Source organism: Crinia signifera, chromosome 3, assembly GCF_055691185.1.
Source record: "Crinia signifera chromosome 3, ASM5569118v1, whole genome shotgun sequence".
Lineage (NCBI taxonomy): Eukaryota > Metazoa > Chordata > Amphibia > Anura > Myobatrachidae > Crinia > Crinia signifera.
In genome coordinates, this window is record NC_139219.1 from 117,846,831 (window position 1) to 117,869,672 (window position 22,842).

The 22,842-nt window shown below is 48.7% G+C and overlaps 2 long non-coding RNA genes across 2 annotated transcripts in view; one reads left to right on the forward strand and one right to left on the reverse strand.

The window, feature by feature from the left end:
* Window positions 1-876, forward strand: part of LOC146062555 (uncharacterized) — an 18,044-nt gene extending 17,168 nt beyond the window's left edge. Inside the window, exons 2-3 of the long non-coding RNA XR_014471387.1 lie at window positions 405-517; window positions 775-876. This is a non-coding gene — a long non-coding RNA (uncharacterized LOC146062555). The remainder of the gene's footprint in view (window positions 1-404; window positions 518-774) is intronic.
* A 9,326-nt stretch (window positions 877-10,202) lies between these two features.
* On the reverse strand, window positions 10,203-13,122 carry LOC146062556 (uncharacterized). The gene is made up of 4 exons (XR_014471388.1): window positions 12,850-13,122; window positions 12,562-12,660; window positions 11,487-11,588; window positions 10,203-10,835 (listed from the first exon to the last, which is right to left on the reverse strand). It is a non-coding gene; the product is annotated as an uncharacterized LOC146062556 (long non-coding RNA).
* Window positions 13,123-22,842: the final 9,720 nt, after the last annotated feature.

Consider the following 22,842-nt stretch of genomic DNA (forward strand, 5'->3'; position numbering starts at 1 on the left):
CCCCAGCAGCAGCACCAACACACCCTCTCCCAACCCACTACTTGACTGGAGTGAAGATGGCGGGGCGCGGCAGCTGCTTATAAAGCCTCGCGAAATCCGACGCCGGGAGATGACGTTCTAATCACGCGGACGGACCGAGTCAGGCGGGAATCTCCGAGCGCTGCTCGGAATCGGGCTCGGAATGATGACGTCCGTGGGGGCTCGGATCTCTGAAATCCGAGCCCGCACATCTCTACTTTGCATCTCCATAAACTCAAGCTGCCTAGTTTTAAAGTTATGCAATGAGTTAGCAATTTCTGTGGGTGTCATTGGTGTGTGGGTCGATGGGGTGGGTGTGGGTTGGTTTGGTGTCACCACACTTGCTGCATTCTGAGTGTCTGATGTTGGCATGCTTTCTTCTTCAGGTGCCCATGAGTCCACCGGCTGTAGAATGATTTCCATATCTTCTTCAACCATTTGTGATGATGTTGTGGGGTGTTGCCCTAGTTGTGATGGTCCTGTGGATACATAAAAAATGGTAAGTATTGAAGCATAATAGTGCAGTTTATGTGTAGTTAGATGTGACTAAGCTGTACTGAGGGTTATGTCACATACCAATGGATATTATGTAAGTACACATGTACCCGGTGACCTCATGTAATGCTAGCATTGGTAATAAGAGTGATGGCTGGTTGTCATACATTCATTTCCGTAGCCATGTGGCAACAGGATATGAATGTAATGTTGCCAATTGTGTATGTGTAATGGTGATTTTTTGCTTCTCCTTACCTGCAGGTTCAGCATCTGTGGCACTTTTTATGGAGCGCTGCGGTGCGTGAGCACTTCGGGATGGATGATCTGCAAAGGAAAAGATGGACAGACTTTATGGACCTTGCATGGGCAGCATTTCTGAACATTTGAACAACTGATTGAGTGCCATTAAAAATATTGCATTGGACTGTCGACTGCCATGATATGTTTGGTATATAGGCATACAGATGGGTCATTGTACATCCTTGCTGGCGGGTCGCCAGAACGTACGCGCTGGCGACCCGCCAGCAGCCTCGCCAGCGAGGAGACTGAGACGCGCGTGCGTCTCACGCGCACGCGCGTCTCAGTCTCCGTCGCTAGCGTGGCGGAAACCCTGTCCGTCTCCGCCTCAGGGAGACGGACGGGGTTAGGGGGGGGTTAGGGGGGATGCGGGCAGGCGGCGGGGACCCCGGGTTACCGCCGGCAAGCCGGCGGGGACCCGGGGAAACGTTTGGAAGCGCCGTCGGAAGGGGGCGCGCGCGCCTCTCGTGCGCGCGCGCCCCCTTCTCACGATCGCCATGGCGCTGGCGGGGGATGGCGGCTGGCGACGCCAGCGCCATCCCCAGCAAAGATGGACCGTGACCCATCTGTATATGGTATACCACCAGGACACCTAAGTGTCTCACATCCATGTTAAGCTGCTACAGAAACTGGTATACATTTGTGGAAAAGCAGCAGGTGTGGAACTACATGGCCCAGCATAATGAACAGATTGTATGTATGAGCATTACCTGTATCTATAATGACCTTGCTGAGATATGTAGTTCCACACCAGCACTATTGTTATGCTAACATTAGAAGAGAGCATTATAAGTAGAAAAACATTGCAATGTATGGGTCAGTTGTAAATTTGGGACACTTACCAGCTCTGGGTGGTGTTGGTGGCCTATCAGTATCCGCCACATGGAGGCCAGGAAGCACCTTGGGCGGTATGATCCTCTTCAGTTTCTTCTCATAGGTGGTAAAAGAGACTGCTTTTGCAGGTCCTCCCCCAGTGCAGGTAGCCTCTTTGACCTCAGCGGCCATTTTGGCCTTCAGGTGCCTCTTAATGTCATTGAAGCGATTCTTCACATTTTGAACAGTGCGCTTGTGGTTGCTGACTGCGTTGACGGCCTGAGTAATGGACAGCCACATGGCCCTCTTACGCTGTGCAGTGGACTTATGATAGCGTTTCCCCAGCAGCCTTTCATATACAGGGATCATGGCCCTGACTAATGCTGCATTCTCTTCATAGGCGAATATGACCTTCCGGCCACTTTGGGTGCGGCCAGTATCTCCCACCTCCTCCAGCTCCTCCATGGCCAGGTCCGTCTCCTCCTCCAGGCCAGTCTCCCCCTCCTCCTCCTCCTCACCTCCACCTTCCCTCACTTCACCCCAGTCGACCTCTGAGATCTGGCCCTCCTCCTCATTCTGGGTGATGAACACATCCTGGGTGAGAGAATGGGATGGGGATGCCAGAGGGTCCTCCACCTCCTCCTGCTGGGCCTGCTCCTCCGGAGCCTGTGCTGGCCTTGCTGTGGCCATGCTGCCTGCCACACTGCTGCCTTTCCCTCTGCCACTGCTGCCTCTCAGCATACCTCTGCTGCCTCTCCCCCTGGCTCCTCTGGTAGTGCTGGGTGTGACTGGCCCCCTGCTGACTCTGACCGGCGCATTAAATCGCAGTTTTATGTGTCATAATCTCGCACCACATCGCATCTATTCACACTATATCGCACTTTTTAGCCGCTTATTCGCGTCCCATTAAATATGCGATTTACACAGGAAAAATGCAGGAAAAAAAGTGTGATTTGCGGCGATATGGTGCGATTTTGAAAAGTGCGAGAAACTCTAATTTCATTAAATGTCACCCAGTGACTCTAAACGGCGGGCTCTTTTTGCGAGGACAGGGCGGGCAGCTGACATCTGGTGATGTAAGCTGCCTGCCCCCCGCATGTCCATCAAGGCCTCATTAGCCTGAGAATGCCCAGTGTTCTCATGGGATTGCCCTTGTAATACCCTGTTAAAAATATCAATACAGAGAACAATCAGTGTATGTCTCAAGTGAACTACCCAGATGTAACTAATAGAGATGGGTCGTTCGCGAACTAACCGGATCTTTTGAACAGAGCCCATTCCAGAACGAGTGAGCCGCCGATCCCAAAAAGGTGATCCGGTTCAGTTTCGTTTACCATTACAGTGCATTTTCCTTATCTCAGTGCTGCCACCTGTGGCAGCTGAGATGTACTACCTCTGGAGACTGAGTACAGTGGTGTGACTACAAGTGATAGAAAGATTAGCTGCTGCTGCCAGGGATGGCCATCGGTGCAGACACCATCGTTGGTTGCCATCGATGGCGATTCTGCACCCATCCATCGATCAGTGTTTTTACTCGGTCATGTATATCCCCCTTTTTTTTTTAAAGCGAGCCGAGGAACCGTCTAAAAGAATCGCATCTTTTCACCGAGAGATCTGACGGATCCCGGTTTAGCTTAATGATCCGTGTTGCCCATCTCTAGTAACAAAACTTAAATCTTAAACTTAATGTACTTTTTGTCAGGCAAATATGTGCAGCATACAGTGCAGCAGTGCAGATATGCAAAGGGAATTATACAGTATAACATGAAATAATTGTACCATTGCCCCCCTATATACCCAGCACTATACTACTGCCCCTATATACCCAGCACTATACCACTGCCCCTATATACCCTGCACTATACCACTGCCCCATATATACCTAGCAATGTACCATTGCCCCCTCTATACCCCCTATATACTCATAACTATACCACTGCCCCTATATCCCCAGCACTATGCCATTGTCCCCTCTATACCCTCTTTATACCCAGCACTATACCACTTCCCTATATACCCCATATATATATATATATATACTGTATATATATCCAGTACTATACCACTGCCCCCTCTCTACCTCATATATAATCAGCACTATGCCACTTGCCCCTCTATACCCCCTATACACAGGCCCGGCGACAGGGGGGGTCAAGGGGGACAGGCGTCTCGGGCCCCGACGTCCTGAGGGGCCCCGAGGCCTGCCATCCCCCTTCTCAGCCGATGTCCTGAGGGTGCCCCAAGGCCTGCCAACCCCCTTCTCAGGTCCCCCTTCCGGCCTGGGGAGAAGGAGCAGCAGCGACTGGCCTGGGGGAGAAAGGGAGCAGCGGTACCCCGCCGGGGATACCGTAAGCAGCAGCTCCCGGCCGGGCAGAATTTGAGCAGTGTGGCGTCTGGCATGGGGGAGAGGGAGCAGCGGGTCCCGGCCGGGGAGATAGTAAGCAGCGGCTCCCGGCCGGGCAGAATTTGAGCAGTGTGGCGTCCGGCATGGGGGAGAGGGAGCAGCAGTTCCTGGCCGGGGAGATAGTAAGCAGCGGCTCCCGGCCGGGCAGAAGGTGAGCAGCGGTGCCCGGCAAGGGGGAGAGGGGAGCAGTGGTGCCCGGCCGGGGAGACAGTAAGCAGCGGCTCCTGGCCGGTCAGAAGGTGAGTAGCGGCTCCCAGCATGGTAGAGAGGGGAGAGTGGGAGAGAAGGAGCAGCGGCATGATCATCTGGCCTGGGGGAGAGAGGCAGCAGTGGTGCGTGCCTGGCCAGGGAGAGAGGGAGACCTGCCTCCTCTCCTATCACTTCACCCTGTCACCTCATCTCACTATCATCACTTAATTCTCTCACCGCTTTCCCTGTCACCTCACCCACCCCATCACTTCAAGCCTCCATCACCTCACCACCTCTAGCCAGGGCTGGCAACAGAATGTTTGGGGCCCCATACACTGATATCTCTGGGGCCCCCATCCCCTCAAACACTATAAACATGTTTCCTTACCCCAAGGCTTGCGCTCTCTATCACACTAACGCACTCCCTTACCCTACGGCCTGCGCTCTATCACAGTGATGAACTCACCTCAACCTGTGGCCTGCATTATTTCCCACTGATGTGTCCTCTTACCCCAAGGCTTGCGCTCTCTATCACACTAATGCACTCCCTTACCCTGAGGCCTGTGGTATATCACACTGATGAACTCCCCCCACACTGCGCTCTATCCCCAAGGCTTGCACTCTCTATCACACTGCGATCTGCGCTATATCACACTCCTGATGAACTCACCTCAACCTGTGGCCTGTGCTCTATCACACTGGTGATGCAGGGGATATAGGAGGGTTTGAGGGAATGGCGGGGTGAGAAGGGGTGAGGTGACCGGGCTTAAGGGGGTGATGGGGTGAGGTAACGGGGGGCTAGAGGTGGGGAGGTGACCGGGCTTAAGGGGGTGATGTAACGGGGGGCTAGAGGTGGTGAGGTGATAAAGGCTTGAAGTGATGGGGTGGGTGAGGTGACAGGGAAAGGGGTGAGAGAATTAAGTGATGATAGTGAGATGAGGTGACAGGGTGAAGTGATAGGAGAGGAGGCAGGTCTCCCTCTCTCCCTGGCCAGGCACGCACCACTGCTGCCTCTCTCCCCAAGGCCAGATGATCATGCCGCTGCTCCTTTTCTCCCACTGCTCCACTCTCCCCCTTGCCGGCACCGCTGCTCACCTTCTGCCCGGCCGGGCGCCGCTGCTTACTATCTCCCCGGCCGGGACCCGCTGCTCCCTCTCCCCCATGCCGGACGCCACACTGCTCAAATTCTGCCCGGCCGGGAGCCGCTGCTTACTATCTCCCCGGCCGGGACCCACTGCTCCCTCTCCCCCATGCCGGACGCCACACTGCTCAAATTCTGCCCGGCCGGGAGCTGCTGCTTACGGTCTCCCCGGCAGGGCACCGCTGCTCCCTCTCTCCCCCAGGCCGGTCACTGCTGCTCCTTCTCCCCAGGCCGGACGGGGGGACCTGAGAGGGGGGTTGGCAGGCCTTGGGGCACCCTCAGGACATCGGCTGAGAAGGGGGATGGCAGGCCTCGGGGGAACATGTGTTCACTGATACAAATGAAAGACTGACCAACCATGTCATCAGTTGGATAAGGTATATTGATGATATACTGATGATATGGCAAGGGGAAGAAAAGGAACTGATGGAATTCATCAATATGCTGAATAACAATAGTCTTAATCTTAGACTCACCTACAACATCAGCAAAAACTAAGCCACGTTTCTGGACCTACACATATATAGCTCTAGTACTGGTTACCTACATACAGAGCTCTATAGAAAGGAAACTTCCACCAAAAGTCTTCTGCATGAACAAAGTGCACATTTCCCTCCAACTATTCGCAATCTCCCCAAAGGAGAATTCTTGAGGCTAAGGCGGAACTGTACCACAAGGGAAACCTTTCTAGCAAAAAGCTCAGAACTTACAACCCGACTCCAAGAAAGAGGTTACAGCAAACTGGCCCTCAAAACCAAGAGAGAAGACCTTATCTTCGAAAAAGAGAAACCATCTGAAGAAGAATCAGTTGTCCGTTTTGTCACAGAATTTTGCTCCGAATGGAAAGATCTCCAAAAAATTGTTGTTAAACATTGGCCGATTCTACTCAATGACCATGATCTTAAAAAAGCATTACCTGAGAAGCCCTCCTTTAGTTGAAAGAGAGCAAGGAATCTTAAAGATAGATTAGTCCAAAGCCACTTTTCCAGGATATCCAGAAGAGAACCTAAAATAAGAGGTACATACCCGTGCAACAATTGCAAAGCATGCGAGTTTATCTGCAAAACAGACACAGTGAGAAATCGATATGGCAAGAATCTGCTAGTCAAGCAGTTCATGAGTTGCAACACAATGGGTGTCGTATACTGCCTGGAATGTCCATGCAAACTAAAATATGTTGGCATGACAACCAGAGCTTTCAAACAACGAATACTAGAGCATGCTGGCAATATTAGGAATGCCAAGACAGACCTAACCAAAATGAGGAAACTTACATCAGTTGCACGCCACTTCCTGACTTACCATCATGGGACATCTGTTGGTCTCAAAGCATTTGGTCTACAACATGTGAGATTAGGCATAAGAGGAGGCAACCTCACAAGGGAACTACTGAAACAAGAATGCAAGTGGAATTTCCAACTTAATTCTGTGAGCCCATTTGGATTGAATGAATATACCAACTACAGCTCCTTTCTAGGATAAATTCATATTCCAATTAAACCTTTCTGGGGGTAACATGTATCACTACTTGAGGATATCTACTACACAGACACATATTTAGGATACCTACTTCCTAAATTCCTCAGCCCCTTTTTATTTCAAATCATTGTTTGTATTTAATACTGGTACTAGGAGATTGTGTAATTGGCCATACATGTAGAATATTCTATTATTCTTATGCTGATCACAATGGAATTAAAACGATTATGATATTATTATAATTATTTAAGCCACCACTCCCGAGTACGGTTAATATATAATTTTCCATTTATTCGTCCATATATAGTAAAATTTATGGATCACACCAGCAGGATAAGGAGCACTAAGAAATATTTACTATATCCTGCAAAGTAATAAAGTGGACAAGAGTACATTTAAACAGGATACTATTTAACATGCATAATTCTAAATATTAATAGTAAAACTATATACATATTTGATATTACATCATTACTATTAGTCACCTAATCTAGTGAATATATTCACTTCACCTATTTTTATATATCTTTTTATATTTCATAAAAAAAAATTTTTGTTGCACTTTCACCATTTATAAATATATAATTTTTTGCACCCCCTTTTTTTTTTTTCAGTTTTATTTCTCTGCCTATGTATAGAAGTAAATTCTTCTCACTGTACATATTGGTCCAAGCGTTATTTAAGTAATCCAGCACTATATAAACATAATTATTACACAGTCTACTCTAATTAGATCGATGCGCCATTTTTTCTATTTGGCCCATACACACTATCCAATCCACACTATTTTTTCTGAGATCACTTTTTTATCAAATAGACACAAAAATAAGAACAACACAATATTCAATATATTAGCACCTTCTGCTATCTCTTACTTTTCACTTACAACACCTAAACACGTATTATTTCATCTACAAATATAAAACGTATCTATAGAATTTATCTATCATGGAGTTCATAACCACGCGGTTTTGTTCTTTTTGCTTGTTCTAACTTACTATAAAATGATTAATTACAACGGATGTATATAAAACAATACTGCATCTCTAAATCAGCGTTTAAATGTACACTTTCCTGTTATGCAAATTAGATTTCCCTCTCAGACTGCTACAAGCCTGCATATGGTGCATTAATTAGAGGTAATTAGGCAGACACACGGGATTGGCTATTCAAAGTATTTAAACTGACACAATCTCCTAGCACACCCACTGATGAAGCAGCAGCGAAACGGTCCGTCTGGTAGCAAGTGATTACACTTGTCATATCCCTGCCGACTACGGCAGTGGCTAGTAACAAGCTATTACACTTGTTACATTCAATCTACTTCTGCCGACCTCGGCAGCATTTTTGCATCAGCTAAAACGCATCTTCTACTAAACAGAGGAGAGAGAACTTTTTCTTACCATCTTGCCTGCAGAGTCTATCCTGACACACTCTGCTATCCCTGACTGTGGCCCGGCGGCTAAAGGACATCAGCCGGCGTCTCTTGGAGCGCCTGTTTCACAGTTGTCTGCCCGGGCTAAGACACACACCTGACAACTTCGGGCTCCCCACCGTGGTCCCTGGGATTACTAAACAATGCTAGACATATAATGACAGTCTCTGCCACCTTTCTGAGACTATTACTGAGATATCCACATCACAGGACACTTCTTTGCAAACTCTGCGGTTCCACTCAAACGCGGTCCTGTGACCAGTGGACTGCAATTCTGGGTTCACTGAGCATACAGAGGAACGCTCACAGGCAGCGGGCTAATTACACCCAGATAAAGCGGCTATAATTGGCAGAGATACCATCTATAGGAGAAACTACCTGTGCGGCTATACCTTGGAGAAATATATCTCACAGGAATCAAGGTAACCAGGGTGACCCATTTTTTCTTGACCATTATTAATGGTCAATACTTTATCTTTTTTCTGGTATTGGACCAAACTACATTAGGGCCGCTCATTCTCTACCTCTGCCCGTTGGCAAGTGGGGGAAAGCAGCGCTCTGTTGGAGGGGAGCCCATTACATTATTCTATACTTTCTGTATTTAGGATACACCCATCCAGACTATCTGACTAAAACAGCTCCCTGCACTGGACTTAGTCTATCAGGGGACTGTGTGTCAATACCCTGGACAGGAGATATCCTCTAAAAACTCCACCTAGGCAATTATATCACTACCACTCGCTCACTTGCCTAGAAGTAAACGGTGCCGGGCAAGAAGCAGCGGTGGGAAAGGTATAGTAGAGATTTCGTCTCCTTTCTTATCTTTATTGGGTCACCTTGGCTGATTTATATCACATTTATTATTATATTGGGAGTATAATTACAGTCAGCCAGCAAACACTTCTGTGTACCTTATTTTCATTACATTGTGTGCAGATTTATATCCCATCTATTATGATATTGGGGGTATAATTACAGTCAGCCAGCAAGCACTTCTGTGTACCCTATTTTTTACATTGTGTGCAGCAGAATTATTCTCCTTATCTCCTCGTTTAAGTAGACTAATTGCCAACGATAATAAATATAATACTGGCAATTTTTAGTACAAGTATATTGAAATTTTAGTACAAGTATATTGATATTGAAATTGTATTATCACTATATCTTTCTGTTGAAAATCTACATGAACAGATTTCAACAGTTAAGTGTGTTTAAAATTGTTATTTATTGATGTAACTTCTTCTTGATACAGTAGATATTAAGGGGGACATTTACTAAAGAAAAATCGTGGGAAAAAATCGTATTTCTCGGTGTGAAATCGTAAAATCTTGTCGTATTCGGGTTTTCCTTAGTTACTATGGTTAATATGTGTGAAATCGTACTAGGTGTATTGTAGAAATCGTGATGTCGTAAGGTAGTTGTCGTATTGAAATCTACGAATAAGAATGAATACGACAGAGTACACCATCGATAGAATTCGTGAATTTTTAACACAGGGCAAACGTATTTTCCTTATCTACTACCCAGTCGTATTCGTGAAATTTCAATTTACAAGTCGTATATGCCTACGAATTGGACCTTAAAACACGAATATTTTCACACTTTCTTTTTAAGGTCTATTTCTAGGTGTATTTCAGCAGCCACGATGGGACAATACAATTTTAACTTAATACTTTGGTCACATACTTCTATATTGACTAATGTGTCACTACAAAAAGGAAAGTAAGCTGCTAATGCTAATAGGTGGCCATTTCTAATGTTCTCAATTGCTGTTTTTTTTTTTTTTGGGGGGGGGGGGTGTGTACCAAGATTGTGGTGTGTGGTTTTTTTTTTTGGTTTTTGCCGTGTTGTACTTTACAAATAAATTCAGACAGATACAAGTAGTTTGTTCAACCTTTTACTGTTAAAAATAAACAAAATAATAGCACAACATTAATTTGTGGTTCCCAAACTAAATTATTTGTCCCCACGTTTTTTCTTTTCAATTTGTTTGCCACTTGAAGCACTTTGGGATTTCCGTAGCCTTGTCTGGCGTGGGGGTGAAGGGAGTGGGGTGCTTAGAGGCGTAGCACTGCTACTTTGGGAAGGTGTGGCCTCTCTTGCTGCCATTATATTTCTCTCACGGAAGGCCACAGAGATATCTTCCAAACAACGAGTCTGGGCGGTTTGCTGCTGGCACAGGGATTCCATCAAGGTCACCATTCTGGTTTGGTAATGCAGCTGGTCCACCCTAGATTCAGACATACATTTCATCATTCGGCGTGTGTCTTTATGGAGCACTGCCATTGTTTTGACCATGTGGGCACTTTGTTTCCCAATTTCCTGCAGGTGTTTGCCCTGCTCCCTCAGGGCTTCCACACATCTAGCTTGGTGGCCAGACCAATTTGAGAAAAAATCTGCTGCACCACCAGCAACAGGCTCACTAGGATCTGGGCTGAATGTTAGTTGGGGACTATGTGGCCTTTGAGGTTGGGGAGTTGATGGAGTCATTGTCCGCAAATACTGCCTGTAGGCAGGCTCCTCTGCAGATTGTGTGGTTTCTGGCGGCTCCGGAATGTCTACACCTAAAATAGTGACACATTAAATTAGCATCTGGACATTGTTATTTGTCAGTACTCTGGAGAGAATCTATCATTACAGTGTCGTTAGAAAGGTTAAAAAGTAGTACATGTAACACATGTTTTAACTTTTCAAAAAAACCCTATGAGTATTAGAGTTTTCATTACACACATGTTAATTTTCGCCCTTCCGATGATGTAATAGTACACATTGCTGCATGCCTTAACATTATCCACATGTGACAACAATATGAACATATGGCCATTGCGGATGGCTAATGCAGTTACAGGCCGCAAGGTCATCCTTTTATAGCGTTAAAAACATGTTTAGGTAAAATGCATCTTAGTCCTAGAGGAACTTAGTTTGGTTGCCCATAACAGCATTGTCCTGGCATTCACTGCATCCAATAAAAATATCACCGAACATTTCACACTCCGTGAGGAGCATTAATCAATGTTTCTACCCTTAACGATTGTTGTATGATTGTAATCACCTGTGCTGAATTAGCTACATTAGCTATTAAGATGTTGGACAAAGGTGATGTGAATCACAAATGAGATTGAAGCCCAGAGGTGGAGCATTGTGTTCCTCCTGAACATGCCAATGTAATAATCTTTTGTTGCAAATGTGACTTTATGTAAAAATACGATTTATACCTTGGTCTGGCTGCTGTGTCACTTGACGTGGTGGAGTTAACACCGGTGCCTGGATTCTCATAGGCCCAAGTGCTGGTGGAGACTGTGGTGCCAATGTTCTTGCTAAATGTAAACACAACATTGTACACATTAAAAATACATTCGATCAATGTAGGGACACATGCTTGAATGTTAGAAATGAATGATTAAAAATCCATTTACATGAGTTAAGGTCTTCTGCTTCACGGTCCCGAGGGGCCACTGATACAGTTGTGGAGGGGGCCGATTTACGTACACGGCTAGTTGGCGCAGCAGGATGTGATGCTGTGTGAGGCAAAGAACATTGGCCCTTATTCTGAACTAGGCGGTACGGCCCGTGTGCGGCCGTACCGCCGATGTTTTCACTCTGCACATGCGCAGAGGTCACTCTGCGCATGTGCAGGCGAAATCGCCGCACATAAATTTTATACGCCGCAAAGGGGGCGTATAGGGGCGTGAGGGGCTTAATAGCCTCATTTCCCTATGCATACGCCCCGCGTTTCATGGGCGTTCCCATGCAAACGCGGGGCGTATGCATGGTAATGAGGCTATGACGCCAGTGATGGGGGCGGAAAGCTGACATCGCCGGATGTCAGCTCTCCACCCCCATACAAGCTTTCACACGGACGATTGTCCGTGTGGTCTAAGCTTGCGTGAGCGGGGGGAGCGTGCGGCCCTGCCTTCGATGGTCGTCGACCATCGAATGCAGGGGGCAGCTCCCACCATGGTGGAGGCGTACGCCCCACCATTTTCATGCGGATCGCCAGCCGTCCGCGTACGGACGGCCGTGGCGATCCGTCTTGTAGGCGGGGATTGGTTTGTGCGGCCGGAGCAACGTATGCGGCTCCGGCCGCATAGATCAGAATAAGGGCCATTGTGATGGCAGTTGTACTAATGTTTACAATACAGAGTATATATATATATATATATATATATATAGAGATAGAGTGTGAGAGTGCGAGAGAGTGAGAGAGAGAGAAAGAGAGTGTGAGAGAGAGAGAGAGAGAGAGCACACACACTGTTTGGCAGCTGGACACATAACTACAATGACATTTACCTGTATGAACATCAAAGAAAGTGCCAGCTGGTTCGTCCTCAATTGATTCCCACATACGGTGTGACCCTGAAGTGACTGGCTGACTACGGCCACGCGGGGCTGTTGAAATGTGGAAAAAACATCACTTATTAGTAAAATGCCCAAATTGACCTTAACAAGTTATGTGACACAATTTGGTATAGGTGTCATAATATATAAATATATAGATATATAGATATATAGATAGAGAGAGAGAGAGAGACACATACAGTTATAATAAGTTGCAAACGGCATAAATTCTAAACAGACCTGGAACAACATCTGCAGTGATTGACTCAGGTAGTGCCTCAGATGATGGACGAGAACGTGATCTCCGAGCAGGAGCAGTGACTGTAACAGGTGAGGGGTCTTGCTGGCCTTGACGTGACCTACGCCTGTTTACCAGAGACTGGCCAGAGACTGATGATGCTGAGGGAGAAGCTGGCTTGGATGCTTTCTCCAGTGCAGCTGAAAACAGAAGTAACGAACCACAAAACAAGATTAGGCTCACAATTATGATAACCCATAAATATGACACACAAACAAAAGGTGAACATGTCACCCTCATTCCAAGAGCACTCATAAAATCGCATCTACATAATTAAACATACAAATGAAACAGCATAGATAATGCTTTAACATGATTGGCACACAGTAATGGATCAAAATATCACTAACATAGGACTGCATGTAGCGAGTAAATTTGCATATTTCTCGGGTTAAAAATTTGTATGTAGTGGCTATAAAGCACACTGCTGTTGCTATGGGATACTACCACCACAGTAAACCAAATTAAAAACTGAAGGCACATGTGCAATTTCTTCAAGAGCTCCCAATAAGGTGATAAATACAAGTACATGTAAGGTCCAAAAACATCATGCAAAAAGATCCAGAACAAATATAAATACATGAGTGACACCTGCTTTTAGTTCCATGAATGAACCACACCCCAAACAGGAAATGCCAGTCTGTCCATACATTTGACACATATCAAACAATATCACGGACAAATGAAGATTATGCATAATCCAAACACATATCATTCCTGTATTCTGAAAGAGTGATTTGTGTATAAATGAAGACAGACAACAATGCATTTTTTAACAATATTAAGGACAAAGCTGATGCTTATGTTTCATATCCAGGGGGATGGCTATGCAAAGGACAACAACAACAATCCAATGTGACAAACCATCAAAATGCCTCACTGAGCAGTGAGGGTCGACATGAAGGGTGACATTCTAAGCGCTGCGAGTATCGTTATTTTGCGGTAATTAGACCACAAAATGGCGATATCGCATTTTCCCATTAAATCGCAGATTTAATGGGATGCGCACAGGGGCTGAAATCGCATATTTTGTGCGTAAAGGTCTGGTGAATAAAAATGCGAGATTAATTCGCATTTTTATCGCATCCAGATGTTTGCGCACAGAAAAGTATACAAGTCGCTTATTTAATGCTATGCGCATTTGCACATCGCATTATTTAAGTGACTAATTATCGCACTAATTTCAGACCTGGGTCTGTTAGGCGAATTAGGCAGAACCCTGCACAGATCGCAATGTTCCGTGCAGGGTTCTGCTGTAAAAAATAAAACAAATGGTTAAATGTAAAAAAAAAACGAGCGCGGGGTCCCCCGCCCGAGTGTAACCAGCCCCGGGCTCACTGAGCCGGTGCTGGTGACATAAAATCAGGGTCCCCGACAAATAGGGGTCCCCTTGATTTTATGAAACCAGCACCAGACTCAAGGTCCGGCGCTGGTTCCCAAAATACGGGGGACAAAGTGACTAGGGGTCCCCCGTATTTTAAGAACCAGCACCGGACACAACCAGCCAGCAGGGTAATGCCACAGCCGGGGAGAGACTTTTTATACAAGTCCCCCCGGCCAAAGCATTAACCCCCTGGCTGGTCAGCATGGGCAGGGGTCCTGGGGAAGTGGGGACCCCCCCAATGAAGGGGTCCCCCCCCTCCAGGACTTACCAGCCCATGCTGATAGTCCGGGGCTGTCCTCCATGCCCCTGGGCTGTGGGCATGGAGCTGATGAATTGTGTAAAAAAAGAAGTAAAACTATTGTTTTACACTGGCGAACTATCAGTCCCAGCAAGCCTCCCCCGCATGCTGGGACTTGGGGAACCACAAGTCCCAGCATGCGGGGCATTAAAGGGCCCGCTGGCACTTGTAGTTCTGCAGTGTAAAAAATAGTGCACAAAATCACACTGACACCCTGAAAAATAAAACTTTAATACACACAAAACACACTGATACTTACCTACCTTGAGCCCGTAGGTCGGTCCCTGGATCCTGGATTCGTCCTCCGGGGCTCCAGGGCAGAAGAGTCCGGTTCCGGGGCCTTGGTCCTGGTTCCGGGGCTAGTCCTGGGGTTCCGGGGCTCCTGGCGTGAAGAATCCGGGGTCCGGGATCCGTGGTAGTCCAGAGGGGTACCTAAGGAGGAAAATCCTACTCACCTGCTCCCGGCGGCGACCTCCGGTGACAGCGCTGCTCCCGACTGGTACCCGGCTTCAAGGAGTTGGTCCGGCGCTGAGATGTTGCTCCCTCGACGTCTCTGAACAGAATGATTTCTCGGCCAATCAGGAGCCGAGAAAGTCGGCTCCTGATTGGCCAGAAATCATTCTGAATATAGACGCCGACGGAGTAACATCTCAGCGCATCCAGAGCAGAGATGTTACTCCGTCGGCGTCTATATTCAGAATGATTTCTGGCCAATCAGGAGCCGACTTTCTCGGCTCCTGATTGGCCGAGAAATCATTCTGTTCAGAGACGTCGAGGGAGCAACATCTCAGCGCCGGACCAACTCCTTGAAGCCGGGTACCAGTCGGGAGCAGCGCTGTCCCCGGAGGTCGCCGCCGGGGAGCAGGTGAGTAGGATTTTCCTCCTTAGGTACCCCTCTGGACTACCACGGATCCCAGACCCCGGATTCTTCACGCCAGGAGCCCCAGAACCCCAGGACCAGCCCCGGAACCAGGACCAAGGCCCCGGAACCGGACTCTTCTGCCCTGGAGCCCCGGAGGACGAATCCAGGATCCAGGGACCGACCTACGGGCTCAAGGTAGGTAAGTATCAGTGTGTTTTGTGTGTATTAAAGTTTTATTTTTCAGGGTGTCAGTGTGATTTTGTGCACTATTTTTTACACTGCAGAACTACAAGTGCCAGCGGGCCCTTTAATGCCCCGCATGCTGGGACTTGTGGTTCCCCAAGTCCCAGCATGCGGGGGAGGCTTGCTGGGACTGATAGTTCGCCAGTGTAAAACAATAGTTTTACTTCTTTTTTTACACAATTCATCAGCTCCATGCCCACAGCCCAGGGGCATGGAGGACAGCCCCGGACTATCAGCATGGGCTGGTAAGTCCTGGAGGGGGGGGACCCCTTCATTGGGGGGGTCCCCACTTCCCCAGGACCCCTGCCCATGCTGACCAGCCAGGGGGTTAATGCTTTGGCCGGGGGGACTTGTATAAAAAGTCTCTCCCCGGCTGTGGCATTACCCTGCTGGCTGGTTGTGTCCGGTGCTGGTTCTTAAAATACGGGGGACCCCTAGTCACTTTGTCCCCCGTATTTTGGGAACCAGCGCCGGACCTTGAGTCTGGTGCTGGTTTCATAAAATCAAGGGGACCCCTATTTGTCGGGGACCCTGATTTTATGTCACCAGCACCGGCTCAGTGAGCCCGGGGCTGGTTACACTCGGGCGGGGGACCCCGCGCTGGTTTTTTTTTTTACACCTTGCGCTGTCCTGCAAATGTGCGATTTTCACACATGAAAATCGCACATTTTCAGGACTAAAACCAGCGCACCACATCGCCGCAAATCGCCCCTATTCGCACTTTTCAGCCTCCAATGCGCATCACATTAAATATGCGCATTTAGGCTGAAAAATGCGATTTCTAAATAGGCGATTTGCGGCGATACAGGGTGCGATTTAAACATGCGCATTTAGCGCATATCATAGAATGTCACCCGTTACATGATAAAATGGCGATTGCAGCAACACACCCAGAGATTGAAATGTACAGGCTATGTTTCACAAGTAACAGGTGACACCAGATTGGCTAGTGTTTTGTCTCCAGGGGCGGATTGGGATGAAAAACCAGCCCGGGAAATTTATGAAAGCAGCCCTAATGGGGGTGGAGTCTGCTGAGGGGGTGGGGTCTGTGAAAGGGGGCGGGATCCCTACTTATAGGGTAGAATTCCAGGTTGCATGCAGTTGCGGCCTTTCTTGCAACTTTTGCTGCAGTTGCATCTGCAGCTATATGCTAATGCCATTACACTGCCCTGGTGCATGGCCGTGCACCAAATATATGGACTGGCCCCGCAGGAAAATACAAACACATTTGCACCAGCAGGAAAAAAAAAACATCAAAATCAATTTGCCCCCCACAGGAATAAACACATTGTCACCCCTCTCCCCCCCAGATAAAACACTGGCTCAAATAGAAAACAATGATATTTACTGATAGCCCAAACAGGTAAAATAAATACATTGACCCCTGACAGGGCAAACATTAACCATTAGCCCCCACAGAAATAAAATAAAAACACATTGAGCTCCACACACACAAAAAAGTGTGGAAAGTATATGTCCCTGGGGTGGGGGTACTGTGGCTAGGAGGACTTGGGGTAGCATGGACAGTGTATGTTCCTGGGGGGGCAGGGATATTGTCGGTTGTGTACAAGTCAGAGAGGTATATACTGGAAGCCAGGGGTTTGAGCGGATAGTGGCTATGGGTGGGTACTGTACAGTGAGGCCTGGAGGGGAGCAGGGGGCAGGCTGGGAGCAGTAGTCGGAAGCAGAGGCAGGCTGGAGTAATAGTAGTGTGGATAAGGGGACAGGCTAGGAGCAGTAGTGGGAAGCAGGGGCAGGCTGGAGTAGTAGTGCAGATAAAGGGACAGGCTAGGAGCAGTAGTGGGAAGCAGGGGCAGGCTGGAGTAGTAATAGAGAAGATAAGGGGACAGGCTAGGAGCCGTAGTGGGAAGCAGGGGCAGGCTGGAGTAGTAATAGAGAAGATAAAGGGACAGGCTAGAAACAGTAGTGGGAAGCAGGGGCAGGCTGGAGTAGTAATAGAGAAGATAAGGGGACAGGCTAGGAGCAGTAGTGGGAAGCAGGGGCCGGCTGGAGTAATAGTAGTGTGGATAAGGGGACAGGCTAGAAACAGTAGTGGGAAGCAGGGGCAGGCTGGAGTAGTAATAGAGAAGATAAGGGGACAGGCTAGGAGCCGTAGTGGGAAGCAGGGGCAGGCTGGAGTAGTAAAAGAGAAGATAAGGGGACAGGCTAGGAGCAGTAGTGGGAAGCAGGGGCAGGCTGGAGTAGTAATAGTGAAGATAACGGGACAGGCTAGGAGCAGTAGTGGGAAGCAGGGGCAGGCTGGAGTAGTAGTAGTGTGGATAAGGGGACAGGCTGGGAGCAGTAGTCGGAAGCAGGGGCAGGCTGGAGTAGTAATAGAGAAGATAAGGGGACAGGCTAGGAGCAGTAGTGGGAAGCAGGGGCCGGCTGGAGTAGTGGGAGTGTGGATAAGGGGACAGGCTGGGAGCAGTAGTGGGAAGCAGGGGCCGGCTGGAGTAGTGGTAGTGTGGATAAGGGGACAGGCTGGGAGCAGTAGTGGGAAACAGCAGCAGGCTGGAGTAGGAGTAGTGTGGATAAGGGGACAGGCGGGAGCAGTAGTGGGAAGCAGGGGCCGGCTGGAGTAGTGGTAGTGTGGATAAGGGGACAGGCGGGAGCAGTATTTGTATGGTTATAGCTAGGCTGCAAAGAATTATTATTAGGGTTAGGCTGAGTTGTGTGTAGAAGTAGGTTTAGGCTGCAGGGGGGCAGGGGGTGTATGGTTAGGTTGTGTGTGTGTTTTTTTTAGTTAGGGTAAGGCCTGTGAGGGATATGAGTAGGGTTAAGGTTAGGCCGCAGGGGTGCGAGTATGGTTAGGCTGTGTGTGTGTGTGGGGGGGGGGGGGGGGGGGGTTTCAGTGGCGTAACTAGAAATTTTGATCCCCTCAGCCAAAAACAATTGGACTGTTTCTTGGCAATTCGGCTCCCAGTGCAAAAAGTAAAAAAACTGGAACAATGGCCATGGCCTTACAATGGTGTGGTCTCAAAGGAAATGATGTAGAGAGGCAGTGGGTGACAGTGAAAAGGTAACAGGAAGAGGCAAAGAGTGATGTCTAAAAAAGTCAGAGACCAACAGGAGAGAGAGGGAAATGGGGAGATAGTGACAGTCACACCGGGGAAAGGTAGAGGGTGATGTAGTGGACGATGGGGATGGATAGTGGGAGATAGAGTGGCAGTGGTTTACAAAGAGAGACAAAGGGTGATAGAGATAAGCAGTGGGTGACCTCAGGGAGAGAGTAAAAGAGGTAGTAAGTGGATGATGCCAGGGGAAGGCAATGTGTGACAGAGGATGGCAGGTAGAGGCATTGGATGACAGAAGAGAGAGGTGACAGAAATAGAGAGTGGGGAAAGAGGAGGGAGGGGGGGAGAGGGGACAGAGGGAAAGAAGGGAAGGGGGTAAGAGGGGAAGGGTGGAGTGGGATAGAGGGGAACGGATAGGGAGAGAGGCGGAGAGAAGGGTAAGAGGGGGAGAGAAAGGAGGGAGATAGAAAGAGAGGGGTAGAGGGAAATGACGACTGTCGTCTCTCCTCCACCCTGATCACTGCTTCCCATGCTAGAGTACAGGACTTTGCCCGTGCTGCACCCCCTCAGTGGAACGCACTCCCTCGCTCCATTAGACTCTCCCCGACCTTGCAAAGCTTCAAACAGGCACTGAAAACTCACCTATTCATCAAAGCGTACCCTTCCACTGCATAAACCAGCTGGTTCTCCGACCCCCTGCCTGTTTACATCCTGCTATCTAACCACCACCCACTCGCTTGCACCTCTTGCAATCTGTCTGTCTCCCCTTCCTACTAGATTGTAAGCTCCTCTGAGCAGGGCCCTCTTCCCTCCTGTTGTCAAAGCCCACTTCTCTTCACATTTCACTCACAGCTCTCCTATACTCCAACACTCAGTGACCATCTTTGTCCGCATACTCCTCTCCATCATTGGCATCAAGCCTCTAGTTGTATGTTGATTGAGTCCTCACTACTTATATCCAAGCTGTAATGTGTATTGATCTGTGGCGCTCTTTATTTGTACTGTATTTTTGTTATTTATTCAATGTTATGCCAAGCTTTGTCTCCCTGTATTGTTCCTTTGTACGGCGCTGCGAAACACTTGTGGCGCCTTATAAATAAAATTATAATAATAATAATGGAGAGGGAGAGACAAAGTAAAAGAGGATGAGAGGGAGGGAGATAGAGAGGCTAAGGATGTAGAGAGAGAGAAGGGGGGAGGAGGAGAAGGAGAGAGAGGAAGAGAGAGAAGGGAGAGAAGGAGAGGAGAGAGAAGGAGAGGAGAGAGAAATAGAGAGGAGGGAGAAATCAGCTGTAAAGGAAAGGAGAGAAAGGAAAAGAGTGACGGAGGGGTGGATAGAGATAGAAAGGGAGAGTCGGAGAGAGAGAAAGAGGGAGTTATGTAACATTGGTGCAAGTGTGGTGTGAAGCAGCTTGTGAGGTAGAGGGCCATACTGCCACATCCTAAGCTGCGCTCGACCCCCCGACTTACCTCCGGCTGTCAGCTCCAGGCTGCTGCACAGCTCCTGCTTCTAGTTGCCAGCTCCCGGCAGCTGCGAGTGTCCGATCCGATCTCCAGGCTCGTGCTTCTAGATATCAGCTTCCGGCTAGCACCAGGTTCATACCTCAGCTCCTGACTCTTGCTTCTGGTGTCAGCTTCAAGCAGCTTTGTGGGTCAGGCTCCCGTTTCTAGCTGTCTGCTTCTGGTTCCCGCAAGGTTCAGACCGCAGTTCCCGTCTCTGGTGTCAGCTGCAACTTAAACTAGATTTAAAAAAAATAAGCACCTAAATGACGGGGGGATGTTAGCGTAAAGTCCCTTACAGCCCTACCACAGAAGGCATTCTATACGGCATAGTCTACCCTCACAACACAGGACCCCAGACTCTCCCCTTACTATGTAGCATCCATCACCCCTCACCCAGCACAGCACCCCTCATTTAAAACCCCTCTTCAAGCACAGCACAGATCACAGCAGAGCACCCATCCCTGTATGCCATCTCGCCACACTCACCAACCCTGTTCCAGCACAACACAGCAACCAACACCTATCCCAGCATGTCAGCACCCCTAACCCTTCTTCCTGCACAGCAACCCCCACCTACCAGCACCGCACAGATCACAGCAGCAGCACCGATCTCCCTACACAGCACTCAGTGGCGGAACTAATGTCTAGTAGGCCCAGGTGCAAACATATGTTTTAGGCCCCCACCAACCTGCCTCCCACCACAGGACGTCAGCCGCCCGCCCAGGTCTAGGACCTGACTCCGCAAGTCTAAGCCAACCAGAATCAGGTCCTACAGTATATCTCTACACTGAAAGAAATCACTACATTACAGTACATTGCCCCCACTCCTCTACACTACATTGCCTCCACTCCTCTACACTACAGTACATTCCCTCAATATGCAGCACTATATCACTACACTGTAAATGCTACACTACAGTGACATTACAGCTTGTCTTCACTCCCTCCAGCTCAGTGGCCAAAGTCTGCAGTATGCTGTGCCCTGACCCTGCTCTTACACCCCCCCGGGAGCCCAGCTTCTGCCTACTGCACCTATACTGTTAGCTGAAATATAAGTTACAAAGCATGGAGACGCAGTTGGTTAGACACATCATCTCACCGCTGGCCATGCCCAGAGCCCCATTCTGCCTGTATCAAAGCATATGACAGCTCTGGGATGGGGGAAGGGATTAAGCAGATTAAATGGGAAGGTAGGTTGCACTGTGGCAGAGGAAATGCAGATGGCATGCCTGCCCTGCAGAAACTGTCCCTTAAAGCAGTGGTTCCCGACCCTGGTACTCAAGTACCCCCAACAGTGCACATTTCCAGGTCACCCAGCAGGTGCACTCATTATTCAGACACGTTTTAAAAGATCACAGGTGGAGCTAATTATGTCACCTGTGATTCTGTGTGGAGACCTGGAAAATGTGCACAGTTGGGGGTACTTGAGGACCAGGGTTGGGAACCACTGCCTTAAAGGATGGCCTCCCCTTTTCTCCTTCAGTCTAAACTGCCCCCTCCTTCTTTGGCTACTGTACTCTAATGCATGATCCAGATGAAAAAATGACAGGGGGTGCACTGTAATTGGGGGGAGAATGGTTACTAGTGTGGCTAGATACGGGAGTATGGAGGAGGATTAGTGGGAGAAACAAGAGGAGAGAGAAGGAATAGTGGGTGGATGGAGCAGGAGAGAGGAGGAAGAGTGGGTGGATGGAGCAGGAGAGAGAAGGAATAGTGGGTGGATGGAGCAGGAGAGAGGAGGAAGAGTGGGTGGAAGAGCAGGAGAGAGGATGAATAGTGGGAGAGTAGGAGAGAGGAGGAATAGTGGGTGGGTGGATGAGCAGGAGAGAGGAGAATTATGGTGTACATTGGGGCAGTGGGGCCAGGGATGGTAATCTCAGAGCAGCTAGGTGCCATTTTGCAGTGTCAGGGTCCTGGCTGAAAGCACCCCATTACAGCTGCTGTAATTGAAATGGGCAGGGGAGGGCAAACTAACATGCACACACAGTGACAAACACACTGTACAGTGGAAGTGCATTACCTGTCAGTACCCCGATGAATCATACCCTCAGCCACCACCTTTATAGAACTGGAGCTTCATTCTTCTGACACAGGAAGTTCAGCAGCACGCAGCAGCAGCCTGTGCAGGGAGAGTGTAGAGTGGAGCCCCCAGGCATACAAATCAAGTGAGGAACACATTCGATCCCTGCCTGTTCTGCTTGTCACCAAGCCGGCTCCTCTGGCTGCTGATCCCCCGAGGTAGGCACCCGACCGCTGCAGCGCTGCTTCTGATTCCCAGCAGCAACCATCGCCCTGAAGTGCGGATTCTTCAGTAATGTCCACAGCTGTGTCTGCTTTCATTGCCGCTTTGAGTGCCCTACTCAAAGCATCAATGAAAGCAGACACAGCTGTGGACATTACTGAAGCATCCGCACTTCTCTCTCCCAGCAGCCGCTCACATACATTTAATTTTTTGCGCGGCTTCAGAGCTCCGCTGGCGGGGAGAAGGGTGGCGCCGCAAAACCCAGAAGTGTGTCAGTCGGGCTGTAAGCACCGCGGGAGGTGCTGTGTGCGGCCGCACATGCGCACCAGCCCTCCCGCGGCCATTTCAACTTCGGCCACAGCCGCGGCCATGTTTATTCAGGGCATTTT